Source organism: Trachurus japonicus, chromosome 5, assembly GCF_045865225.1.
Source record: "Trachurus japonicus isolate A0001 chromosome 5, Traja_1.0".
Classification (NCBI taxonomy): domain Eukaryota; kingdom Metazoa; phylum Chordata; class Actinopteri; order Carangiformes; family Carangidae; genus Trachurus; species Trachurus japonicus.
In genome coordinates, this window is record NC_140911.1 from 16,143,064 (window position 1) to 16,157,381 (window position 14,318).

Consider the following 14,318-nt stretch of genomic DNA (forward strand, 5'->3'; position numbering starts at 1 on the left):
ATCACTCGAATCGGTGCAGAATACTGTGTCTCCGGAGTTCATGCAATTAGTCCCATCAGCAGAGTCTGATTCTCTTAATTAAAACAAATGTTTGACTAAATTCTGCATGATTAGTTGGACTACTCAGTATTAGAGATCCTTCAGTGAAGGGCAGTGGAGTGAGTCTGTGTGGAGAAAAACGCTTGTGCCGTATGATATCTGAGAGGATACGAAATCACAACTCACATTCTACTGGTACACTACAACTTTTTTTTTATTATATCTTCGTCTCTTCTAAACTCCCCCATTCACCTGCTGCTGCACAGTTTGAATATAAACTATTTACTGCCTGTTTCAGTCACAAACTGTCTGCTTCATATTTTACAAACCTACACCAAGCTGCACAAAGACTAGTCTACCTTTGACCATAGGTGAAAGACATCTAAAAACACACACACACACACACACACACACACACACACACACACACACACACACACACACACACACACACACACACACACACACACACACACACACACACACACACACACACACAATGCAAGTTCAACTGTACAGAAAACCATCGACAGTGACTTAAAGACACATCACTCACATCAATCAAAAGCGGTGCTGTGATATGACGAGAATTACATTATAGGTGAAGAGCATAAATAAAGGTGCAAGGACAGTGAACTATTCCTTTAAGTCTGAAAAGGGAATCAAACCAGAAAAATCTTCATTGTTTTTAGGCACAATGAAGAATGTTGTTATTAAAAGACAAGCCAGGATTCAAGATGTTATTTAAAAATAATAATAAAAAAGATGTTATTTAATCATCAAAAGATTGTAAAATGAGATTAAAGAGTTACTACTTTGTTTATGCTACTCATAAAAACAAAGTGTGAGTTGGAAATAATAAATAACTAAGTCATAAACTATTATTTTGTGGAGAGGATGACTGGTGCCGCCTCATGGCCTGAGGAAAGACAGTCTGATGATACCTCTGTATCACTCAGCAGGCAACAGCAGGGTGAACAGGCTGTGACTACGGTGGGTACTGTCTGTTAGTATCCTCTGGCTCTGTGCCAGTAAATCACCTCACAGTGATATCAGAGATATCACAGTGATGCTCTGCAGATGGCCTCTGGTGATGTTCTCACCCACTGCAGAGATTTCACATCATGGGCAGTGCACATCCCATGTCAGTTTGTCATGTTTGCAATTAGGATGTTTCAAACGTAGGAAACTAAGCACTAAAAAGCAAAACTAAGTGTTGTGTGATAACCCTGATAGGTTCTTTGGGATGTTGATTCCCAGGAATAACCTGCTCAGATTTCCTCTTGATATGTCTGAAATGTGACCAATGATGAAGGTGTTGTCCACAAACTTCGCTACAGGACTGTGAATGCAGCCATGGGTGCACAGCGGGAACATCAGAGGGACGAGCATTGAGCATGCACCTGTAGTGGGCTGGGAGTGGAGGAGGCAGCGCTGGACTGCTGACCTGGCACACAGTGGGTCGACTCATATGATTAGAATTTCTATATTGTGCACCTGTATTAAATATCTGCATTATATCGAGTGCTCCAGTTGTCTCTTTTGGGTTTAGTCCTCGTGAAGTGACCCAATTGCACCTTCCTACCTACTGGTCCTGTCTGAGAGCACCGATTTACCGGCTGAAGCGCAAGAGCACCCTTCCTTTTAGAATTTCTATATATAAAGCAACATCCTCCACACAAACACACACTGCCATCACTACCTTTATACTGTTGTGCAATATTATTGTCACAGTGCAATACTTTAAAGTACTTTTCATATTTAAATTCTATACTTATTTAAACTGTGTACATTTTTGTCTGTCATACTTATAATATTATCCTCTTTTCTTTCTGTTAGAATACATTTTTGTCTGTCTACTTTTTTCTGTGTTGCATCATGACTGAGTAGCAGTTCCAGTTGAGGGTAGGCTGATATCCTGTTTTACACAAGTACTGCTCTAATTCATGTGTACTTTAAAGCAGAAGTAAGTGATCCGGTCGTTTTGGCTAATGCTGCGTTCCAGGCAGGCTTTTGAAACCGTAAATTACAGCTTCAAGTCACGACTTACGACTTTGTAGCGTTCCAGGCAACCCACTCGTGTTTTTCCGACCTGTTTTACCTGTGAAAGTCACTATAACGGCCACTCGTAACTTCTGACCCGTGAAGTCGTACCAGATCGAACTGGTACGACTTCTCAGGTCGGAAAAACACGAGTTACGAGTTGCCTTGAACGCACCATAACGTCTTGTCAGCCGATGGAGTTAGCAGCCCCCGCCCTCGTCATGGATCTATTGGTCCTCGTCCCTACGTCACCACATTCAGGCGCATCCCTTGGCTGCACACACAGCCCTTCATGCCGTTCTCTCTCCTCATTGGATAAAAGTTGTAGGATACGAGAAAAGTTTTCTCCTGGGCTCAGAGCAGAGCAGAGGGACTGACAGACCCGTGTTTCCGTCCAAACACTCTATGTAAGTGATTGCTGTGGGAAGATATAACTATTTAAGACTTACATTAAAAATATATCGCTTACTTCTGCTTTAAGCACTGCTTTCCTTGCTCATCGTGACAGCATATATAATAGATCTATAGTTGTTAAGGTCCACTTTTGGTCAGTTCCCATGTTATAAAATCCACCCCTGGACGTGGCCCTAGTTATAATGAATCCTGGTTTCTCAGGGTGGTGAACACATGTACAGTACTGCTTCTACTCGAGGCTATTCAAATTAATTCAAGTTACTGTGAGTGAGGTATTGACTGTAAAAATCTGCTAAGTTGGGTGAGTCAGCTCAATCGAATGTGTTGAAATTAAAGGGGAGGAAGTATGTTTCGTTCATCCTCGTGTGATTCAGAGTAAACAGACAGTTTGAATTCCTCTAAAAACTCTGCAGCTCCACCTGCACTGCTCGTTCTGTGTGCAGTGGAGGGCAACGGCATGCACAGAGCCAAAACACAACATACATTCAGAGAGCGATACACTCGCATTTCATTTCATCAGTCACACAGCGGGCTCAAAACATAAACACAATCAATCACGGCACGGTCCTGAGCAAAATGGTCAGTGAGTGATGAATGAAGGCGGGGGCTGTTAACAGAGAGCTGAGCCACATTATGGATTATTTTTGAACAACACCTCACAGCAGTGGGGAAGCTTCAGCCATGTTGATTATTGTTTGTGTGATCGATTCTCATTGCAAAGCGTCCTTCAGGTTTATAGCAAGTCTCAGTGGCTTACTAAATTCTCAATAGATACATCCCAGTGCAAGTTCTTCTCTGATCCTGCTCAGATCAAACTTACATTCTCAGAAAAATCAAACACCATATTCATTTCATTACCACTTCCCACTGCCCCATCATCGGGCCTGGCAGCATGACTCACAGTCACACATCACAGATGTTTCACAGGATTCATATTTATCATTTTTATCATCAATCTTTTGACATCAGCTAATCGAAGGTAATATTAACAGAATAAAAGTAGAATAAAAAGAACTAAGACAACTCAATATGAGCCTGGGGCTAGAGTTTCTCATTTACAGAGGTGCACAGTAACAAAGTATCTACTTGAGTACTTGACTGTATTTTCTCCAGTATTCAGCACTACAACAGAAGTACTTTTGACTGTACGTAGTAGACTTTTATTTTGAAAAAAATGTGATGGGTCGTACAGTACAAAGTGGTCATCACAGGAGAAAAATCAATCACAGTCGACTCTACTGTGTCAGTCGTGCTGTGTTGCTGTATTTTTCATGTCCTAACAATAAAGATGAGGCAGAGGGCTCTTCACCAGAGACCATGGTCTGATCTGAAGTTTGCGTTTGAAGGTTTGGAAAAAAAATCCTTTCATTTCAACCAACTGCTGAGGTAAGTCTAACCAAACATCACCACTGCCAACAAAACCGGAGAAAGCACGCAATTCAAAACAACAATGTATTGACTTAATTTTTTAAAAAACTTTTGAACATGTAAGTACTTAAAAATCAAGTATCCAGTACTCTGAAATTGTGTACTTTCTCCACCTCAGTTCATCTAAATCACCAACCCTGCCCTTGCCCAACACCAGCTATGTTTACTTCAAAGGTGCTAAAAGTGATAACCTACATTTATTTACCTTTTTAAAGGGACAACAAGGAGTTTTGGAAAAGCGAAGCATTTTCACACTACATTTATGAGCCTCCGCGCACACCGTGAAATTCTTTGACCGGCGCAAGACAGTCAGAGGTTCGAAGACGATCACATACCGTCGTAGTTCCGACCATAAACGGCGATTCGGCGGCGTTATACTCATGACTCGCCACAAAACCGAAAGTAAAGAAACGCTGGTCGGCTCGACCAGCATTTCTGCCACCACTAATAATAACAAAATAACGATAGAGACAAAACGATATATTTATCGAAAATGGGCCCATTAACAAGTGTGGGTAGCGTAGATTCATCCACATTAACGTGAGACTTTTTTATAACCAAATAGAAACTCCTCGTTGTCCCTTTAAATCATTGCTGACAGTGAAGGGTTTCTAACAGTACTTTTAACAAAATTATGCTGAAAAATCTGATCTTGATATCATATTTTAAATATAGATATAGATTAACTGAGGTAAAATATCCAACTGGTACATTTCCATTTAATTGGTGGTCCGTGACCGTGGGGCTTGGGCATATATATTTATATGAGATTCATTAATAACAGAAATGGTTTTGCAGTTTAGTGATTAAGGTCTGTCTTTTCATTGTATTCTTATGCAAAATATAATTGAATAGTTTTATAATGTGTCAGGATCATGACACATATTATTCAGTATGCACATCACCTCTGACACCTAGCCTATAATATCTCTAGTGTTAAAAGCTGCTGTGCATATATCGTTCATATATTAATTTCCCTTGAGATCCTTGAGACAAAGATATTTTACAATGAAAGTCTTTACCACTTTCACATTATGAAATTGAGGGATACCCATGACAAGAAAAGAAATGTTGCTCAGTTAAAAGAGTGTAGGGCCTACATTGGTCCCTCAAAGTATCCACTGTTTTGAGAAATTGTGAAATTTGTCTTGAATATATAATAATCAACACCTCAAAAATGTTTACATACATAATGTGTTTCTTTCTTTTGCTATTTTCAGGTGCAATATGGTTAACCAAGTAGTTTTAGGTCATCGTAAAACTATGGATTTGGGCCCTAGGATGCTTTAAAACAAAATTAAACCTGTTGCAGGCCTGAGTTTTTGGCATTTTGACCTAAAACAAACAACTGACTCACTTGCTCCTGCAAACAAAGACATAAAACCACAACACTGATTAGTTTTTTTTTTTACTCACAAATCCATCTGTTCTGATCTGCAGCATCAGCATGTGAGAAGGATGGTGAATCTCTGGGTTTCATCTGCAGTTCGCCTGAAAGGTGAAGAGCAGGCGATGGTTGTCAAGGGAACAGTCAGGTGGCAACAGTCCGAACTGAGTGAAAGCCTGATGGGAAACTTTTACTGGCCCACAGATACTTTCCTGGTCCACTGTGAACATTAGCTAACAGTGTCCTTAAAGTCATTCACAAACTCATTCACTCATCATACCGAGTCTACGAGACTACAAATACTAACACAAAGTAGTAACATTAGTTGCTAACACATTGAAAATAAATGCTAACTCCCGCTAGCACGCTAATGCGCTAATCACATTTAGCATCTCCAGAAACACGCTAACGTTACCTCGTGTAGAAGCAGTAGCCTACAAAACGTACAAACACAGTCGTTTACCTTATAGTAGGCTACATGCTTCTGTTACTTGTCGACATCTCTACACCCTCCTCCAAAGTATTGGACTTAGTTACTCCGCAGCTTTAAGCCTCTGGTTCACCTGGGCATCCAAGACGTAGACCTGTCCCGCCCCTCTACCTTTCTGTTACGAACTGATCCACAACTCTGTTCACTGTTAACAAACTTGTTTGAATTTCAATTAACTTTATTAATACAATCACTAAGGTTTATTTCTGGTGTTTAAATCATTAAAAAAAATTAGGCTACTTATGTTAATGTAAACGTTTAACAAAAAAAAAAAAAAAAAAAAAGGCTATAGGCTAAATTATCTTTTTTTCTTCTTCTCCCTGTAAGTTACAAGTCATCCAAAGGCAGCTTTGGACCAAGGCTGTTTAATGAAGGTAAAAATGAAACATAAGATAAACATAGTCATCTGAAAGTGTGACATCTTCCACAATAGGATGAACTGAACTATTTTAACTACACCAAAGATAGATGCAGCCTTGGTATTTTAATGATAGGCTACACTCATTCTTTAACAACACAATGTCTTGTTTGTGGATGGGTAACCTTCTACTCTGAATGTCTTTCACCATAAGATCCTTTCTTACATTTTAATATTTTTTTCAGCAGCACAAGACAACATGAGGCAGATATTACAAATATTCAATTCTTTTTTTTTTTTTGTATCTCAATTCCAATCCCTCGACTGTCCACTAGTACGTCTCATCCCAATCGCCTTAGTGCACAATGAGTGGGACCACTTTTCATTTCTCAATATAGTATCTGTCACTATCCAAACATTTTCTGTCTCTGTCCTTTTTTCACTGAAAATGTCTATTATGGTGGATTCAGTGTCTTTCTCAGAGCCACGTGAACAAGCTACAAAGGGAGCACTGGGAGATCCATCCAGACATCTTGTCTGTCAAAGACTAGGCTACACGGTGATATTCCCCTGGAGATGACATGAAATCATGGAATAGGCCTATGTAGCTGTGGAGGATGTAGGCTACTCAACAAATACCCATAATTGTGCCTTCTGGAGTAGGCTACAGGGGAGAGTTATCATTCTATGGAGTCATTTTGGATATTGTGAAATTGAAGGCAGGTCAATTGCTGTCACGGAAAACACATAATATAAACATAACTGAAAAGGATAGAGACTTCACAGCATTTTATGACCTACAATTGAGTGATATTTTGAATGTTAATAATAATGCCCTCGTTTATATTCTGTGTTTATTTCTCTCAAGGTTGGCTGGATCCATCCTTCAAAAAGCAGCCTCTGCCTTTGCCTCTGGGAGAACTCTGCCAGTGTTTTACCAAAGATGCTAAAACTTGCTGAGGGAAAATCTCACTGAACAAGACCCTACACTGACACAGGACTGAAAATGTATGACTTTGGCATGTGAGCTGTCCTGCAACTGACTGGTAGATGTCATGTTAACACAGGCACAAAAAAAATTGTCATTGAAGGGGCAACTGGGGTCTCAGAGAAGGAAAGTCATTTATTTTAATCATTGCATAGGTAACATAATAACTTTTTTGAGTGGTGTTATACAGACGGATTGTGGAGCTGCAAAACAAATTTCCATACAAACAGACAATAAAGGTCTTCTTAATCTTCTAAATCTTTTTTGAACATGAGGCACAAACATTTCTTTAAAGCAGAAGTAAGCAGAATGTTTGTGTTAATATAAGTCTTAAATAGTTCTATCTTCCGACAGCAATCACTTATATAGAGTGTTTGGTCTGAAACACGGGTCTGTCAGTCACTCTGCTCTGCTGTAAGCCGAGGAGAAAACTTTCCTTGTATCCCACAACCTTTATCCAATGAGGAGAGAGAACGGCATAAAGGGGCGGTCCTCTCTGTGTGTGCAGCCAAGGGATGCGCAAGCATGTGGTGACGTAGGGACGAGGGCGGGGACTGCTAACTCCATCGGCTGACAAGAAGTTAGCCAAAACGACCGGATTACTTATTTCTGCTTTAAAGGGATAGTTCAACATTTTGGCAAATTGGCCCATTGCCATAATCGCTATAGTCATAGCAGTAGGTTCGTTACCTTCAATTGTCGGTGTAAGCTATTTTTAAAACGGAGCAGCGGAGCGGCGAACTGCTCAGAGCTACACTATGGAGGCTAATGGAATTTCTTGGTTTCCCTCATCAAACTCATCAAATACAAAATCCCAAAACTCCAAAACGCTTTCGTGGACAAGTTGTGAGCTGCACATTCACCACGCTATGAGATAATAACACAACGTTACGAAACGGAGCCGTTTTCGAGGTAAATTCATGCAAAACCGCTGAAGCGTGTTGCGTTCAGGGACAATTTTTCAGCAAGCAAACTCTGTATTTACCCTGTATTTACCTTGAAAACGGCTCCGTCTCGTAACGTTCTGTTATTATCTCATAGCGTGGTGGTTGTGCAGCTCACAACTTGTCCACGAAAGCGTTTTGGAGTTTTGGGATTTTGTATTTGATGAGTTTGATGAGGGAAACCAAGAAATTCCATTGGCCTCCATAGCGTAGCTCTGAGCAGTTCGCCGCTCCGCTGCTCCGTTCTAAAAATAGCTTACACCGACAAATAAAGGTAACGAACCTACTGCTATGACTATAGCGATTATGGCAATGGGCCAATTTGCCAAAATGTTGAACTATCCCTTTAATAAAACAGATAAGGGCAATCTAAAAAAGTATGAAAATCACTGCTTTTTGAGTATTGAAAATTCCTTGTGATCATGAAGCAATTCTTTTAATTTGAACGTCTCCAGCGCTAATTACTACAAAATATCTACTGTGCTTTGTGTCATAAAATGAAAAACCTCCATTCAGCTCACATAGCTACCATATGTTTTCTCATTGCTCATGCTCAAATGCAGCTTTGACTCCAGTCCAGCTGTTTCTCTTATGAAGCTCATTCATGATAAAGCAGCTCAGGTATAAAACACAGCTACACCTTAACTGACCAAATAGTCTAATATTTGAAACACTACACATTTTTTATTCTTTTTGAGCAACAAATACACTCTAGTCTAGTGTGGGTCAGAGCATGACGCATTTCAGGTTTTCAACAAGAGCATGACCAACGCATCCTGACCTACTCTTCAAAGCAAACTACAGAGTGGTATCTCCTTTTATTGTACTCCACTTCCATACACTCCTGTCAAGTGTGAGTGTTGTGGTGATAGCATGGGAGCAGCTGTCAGATGTGTGGCTGGATAAGACAAACTGGGTGCATGCTGTGACAGCCCATCGATGTCCGTGTTGTGAGCCTACCACTCGCTCCCATGGCTCTATAGCGTACGCTCTGTCAGGACCATTGTGCTTTGAGTGGCAGTGGTCAAAGTTCCCACAGGAGGCAGCATAGCATGCTGGGAACGCAATTTAAACCCCAGGATTTTGACAGGGTGACACTCAGAACAGTGTATTTTGAGTCCAGAAAAACCTTTTAAGAAGTACTGTATGACATTGAATTTCAAATGTAGCTGTTTAAATTGCTGCATTTGGCAAATTGGCTGTCAGGGCAAAAAGGATATTTTGTGCCAAAATCTCATTTACAATACAAGTTCTCACAAAAGAGACAACGATAACAACATGGTTTACTTTGTTGAACAGTCACAAACAACATAAATTACTACTTTCACATAAGAATTAAACACAACTCTTTTGTTTTGTTGACCTTTCCTTTCATTACAACCCACATGAAAAGATCCTGTCAGTTAAAGGCTGTGCCATCTTGGACAGTATCACATCCCTGGTGAGAGTGCCCAACTTATTCATAAGAAATGTGGTTAAAAGAAAATTCAACTTGTGACCATTAAGTTTGATTGACCTGTGTAAAAATGTGCAATAAGTTTGCTGCTGCTTCTCCCTAAAATCGCTAAATCGACACCTTACTGCTGGGCACTTTGTAAACTCTGAATAGGCTATTAGTAGTCTAATTTTCTCTGTATTTTAATTTTATTTTATCTCTGCTGCCTTGTTGTTTCTGTTTTCCGTTTTTTTTCTGAATGTTTTCTTTTTCTTATCAACCTGCCAAGGGACAGCAGATGGAAATTCGCCTGGTATTACAATCTGGTATATTTACATGCAAATATGAGTATGCATTGTCCCTTCTTTTATATAAATTAAACTAAACTGACGTGGACTGTAATGTGGACTAAGTTTGTTCAGCTGTCTAATATTTCTGGAGACATGGTCAAATTATGAAAGTGAGCCATTTTGTTGACCTAAAAGGCAGAACCAAAATGAGATCAACTTACATTTAACTGAGGATTAGATTTATAAGACTAATCCTCAGGCTCTACAGTCATACAGTCATCATCTAAGTCATTATTGTTGGCTCTCATTATTGTTGAACAAGGAATCTCGGGATATGGTTGCACCACCAAGGATCCACCTGTCGAAGAAGGCTGCATGTTTCAGCCACGTGACGTCTGAAGGAGCCCAGTCATGCCACAATGACGCAATTAGTTTTAAAACGCAGCCTCCAAAGGATGCAGCCTTTGAATTGGGGAACTTTTTTATACTACTGCCCTTTGCTTCCATCATGACTACTACTAGATGTGAGCTAAAAGTAACTATATGGGCCATAAGAAAACTGTTGCACAAATGACATAGACTAATTTTTTTTACAGGAGCATTTCTGACAAAAACATGTTCATTCATCACTGGTCAATAACCATTAAAAAAATTAAACCTTTTGTATTACGGACACGGACGAGAGTGAAATCTTCTCTGGGGGTGACAAGTCGAGACATTAGAGTGAAATTAAGCAGCAATCAGTGAGCTGTTAGTCTGGAAAAAGGTGCAGCCATCAGTGAAGGCTGGATTCCTAAGTTGCCATTTAGCCAATTAGACATTTACAGGAAGTTGCCAGAGCTGAGTTTAGTGGGAACAAATAGGTGATGAATGAGGCTAAATGAGGTCTACTGCTTTATACTTCTTTTTAGTAAGATCCTTTCTGGCCTCTGTACACCATGAAAAAGGGTAGACTCATCTTATACACTGATGATCTTTATAATGCACGAGGTTGTGTTTAGCATCTAAAGGAGCCACAGCAGAGGGCCGGCACACAATCAACCATACAGACAGCATTTCATGAGATCACTGCCTGGCTCTGGGAATCAGATGATGTTTACATCAGCCCGAGCAGATGAGAAACTGAGAGCCACTGTTTGAGTTGAAATAAATTGTATTCTGTCTCTTCTATCTGTCGTCCAGCAAGCAAGCTGCACCGTCAGTCAAAATGGTACAAACATAGCAACCACCACATCTGTGCCACTATGGCTCTGATCTATACAGTTGGACATATGTATCCTGTATAATGTATCCTGTTTTGCTCACATTAAACATTTGTCACAGTGGCCATTCCCCCTGCATTCATAACAGCCAAATGCTATCTGTATCATTATCATGTGATTATATAAACAATATTTTCTGAATCTGTATGGAAGCATACTGCTGCCTCTATGATAACAGTTGATTTGCTCAGTCTTTCTTTACAATGAGAATATTTCAGGGATCCTTGTGCTGACAGTTTACAAGTACAGTAGCAACAGGTTATTTTTCACATTTTAATGCTATATAATAAAAATACAGTATGATATTGAACACTTCAATTGCTTATATCACAAAAAGAAAGTAAGACAAAAGACATCATAATGAACTGCAACTTTGGAAGAAATGGCAGAGGGAATGCTGCTCATGCACAAGCTAAAGTTTTACTGTGCTGCTGCCCTGAATTTATATGAAGATGCAGTTGAAGAAGTAAAGAGACTGAAAAAAGGAAAAGGGGTAAAGAATACAGAATGCAAACTGTAAGCAGTGAAGAAAGTTGAGTTTTTCTGTTAGGAAACTAAGCTGTTTTGCACAACACACAAGGTCTGGAATGATAGCGTGTTAAAGTCCTGCATTGTCGTCAAAATAACCAAATTATAATTAAATGAATTTAAATAAATTACAATTCTGTATTTAGATTACACCTTTGGGAGAGAAGGAGAGGTTTGTGGTTACCTGAAGTGAGACTGTGGACTGACTTTTCTATATGGATCAGTATGAGCTCAAAACCAAACAGTGAATGTTCCCTAGACTCATATTGTTCCTGTCAACTGTCTTCCTGTCTGTAGTGTCTTTATTGCATAAACAGTCCAATAATAAAAAAAAAGTGATATGATACCGCTCAGAGAAAAACATTTATTGAAGATCTTTCATTTTGTGGTATAACTATTTTATTATATGGGAGAATAATATTTAGATCTAGAAATTAAGGGTCTGAGAAGAACAGACATTAACTGTAGGTCTGTATTTTATATTTTACATTATTTCTATTATATTTTATTATAATATAATACATAGGAGCAGCATTGTGTGTTGGATCTGCTGCAAAAAAGTGCACATTTATCTCTGCTCTCAGGTTGCAGAATATATATAATTATATACATCAGTACAACATGTATAATGTCAGGTCACAGGACAGTTTTCATTTTGCTCTTGTTCAGACTGAACTTAGGAAAGATCAGGTTACATTTTCTTATGTCACTGGAGCCTTTGAAATAATAAAAGGCTGCACGTACACAGTTTTCTTTCTTGAGTACTGATTTGTATCGTGCATATCTCTGAATTATATGTGTATTTACTTTAAAATGTGTGTCCATGTATAAATTGTATGTTTATATTTGTACACAGGCATCACTTGAAAAAGATCCCATTCTCAATGAGACTAGGATTTATTAAAAGTAACAACCTCTACCAGAAATAAAATAACAACCTCTTCAGAATCAAAATTGAACATTATCACTCTAGGCAGCAACAACTAATGTCTAAATATAAAACATGCAGGCTGTGAGGTCATTCAAACAATCATAGCTTGTAATCCTGCCTATTTCCTCTAATAATGTGCTGTGTAAAGCCTGAAGTATTTTCCAGGGCACTAAATTGCTTTAAACACCATCACCTTGGTCTGAGAAATTACCCCAAGAATTAGTGTTAAAGAAATATTCAAGCCCTGCTTGAGATAATTGTTCCCCTTGGCTTTAGCAGTGCAGATGGAAATCAGTGTTTGCATCTGCAAATATCTCCCTGAAGACTTGTGGAAGCTGCCTTCTCTTCTGTCTTCAAAACAGCCAGGAGAGATGGCTTTGTTCACATGGAAACCTCAGCAGAGAGAGAGTACAGTGAATGATAATTCATAAAATCAAGTTAAAGGTGTAAGTTTAACTCCAGAGGTCTCACTGCCAGTGTATTCATATCACATCATCTCTGCTTCACCTCAATAATCTTTATTCTATTTGTTCTCACTGATATTAGTGAGGATATAGTGCTGTCATATAGACTTTGACAGTTGCTATGGTAACAGATGCTCAGTGTTGTTGGTGAGGTGTTTATTGTCCCAAAGCAGACCATCTAACTCACGTCAGATCTGGACTTTGCTGTGTCAGTCACTTTTACCAAAGTAGAAAAACAAAATTATTGCTGGCAGGTCAAAAGAAAATAGTTGAAACCAGGAAATAGTAATGTAGGAATCTGATGTGGGAGGCCAAGAAAAGCCATGTTTCTCAGACTATAGTCGTCATTTTAATAAAAGTCACTCAGACTATAGCTGGCTGCTATAGGCAAACAGCGCCCCTCTTCCTGATGTGTGAACATGTGGTGAAACAAATGTCTCACCTGATGTCTAATGACAACAATCACATCCCAGAGGAGGCCAGGTGACAGTTCTCAATCCTTGATTAAAAAGAAGAATGATTTACCAATCAGATGAAGCTACAGTACAGTACCATCATGCCACATACCACTGTTGAGAGCAGGTGAAGATATAAAAATGGCCACAACCATCCACCAGAAAACATCACCATGTAGTAATTCATTGCTTTTGAAAACTTCCATTTTAGGTTCATTATAGACTTGAGTAGCTGCACCACTTTACAAACAGAGCTCAAAAGTCGGTAGACTAGACTGGTCCAGCCTATTCCTCAAGGCAGTTTATGGGAGCGATGACAAAATGCATCAACCTTGTGCTAGTTCAGTTTCTCTCACCATCTCTTCAGTGCAGGGATTAATTATGATGTTGGGAATAATTAAATTTCATTAGAAGAGCTGCGGAGACATAGACACAGGAAACTATTGAGCAATCGAAAAAGTCTGGTACAATAGCCCTACATCTATTCTGCCTAATGGTTGAATTCTCCTTTTCTGTTAGTCAGCTCCTGGATGGTTTTATCACACCAGGGACCTCCAGTGTTATGATACAGAGTAGGGGTTGAGGGTGTCTCTTGTCGTACAGACCTTTCCCACATCAAACTCAGTCCTATGTCGTGCCACTACAAACTCCATCATAAACCTTCATTACCTGCCCTGCTGTGCTGTTCTAGTTGCGTCTTACCCCACTCCATTAACAGTCCTGCCCTTGTCAGCAAGCTTATAATAAAACCTATCTCATCGTCTCCTGTTGTCTGTGTTCTGCCTTTTGGGTCTAAAATTGAACTGAATCTAATGTCATCTCTATTACAGTGCACAGACATTAACATATCATGCTATTTATA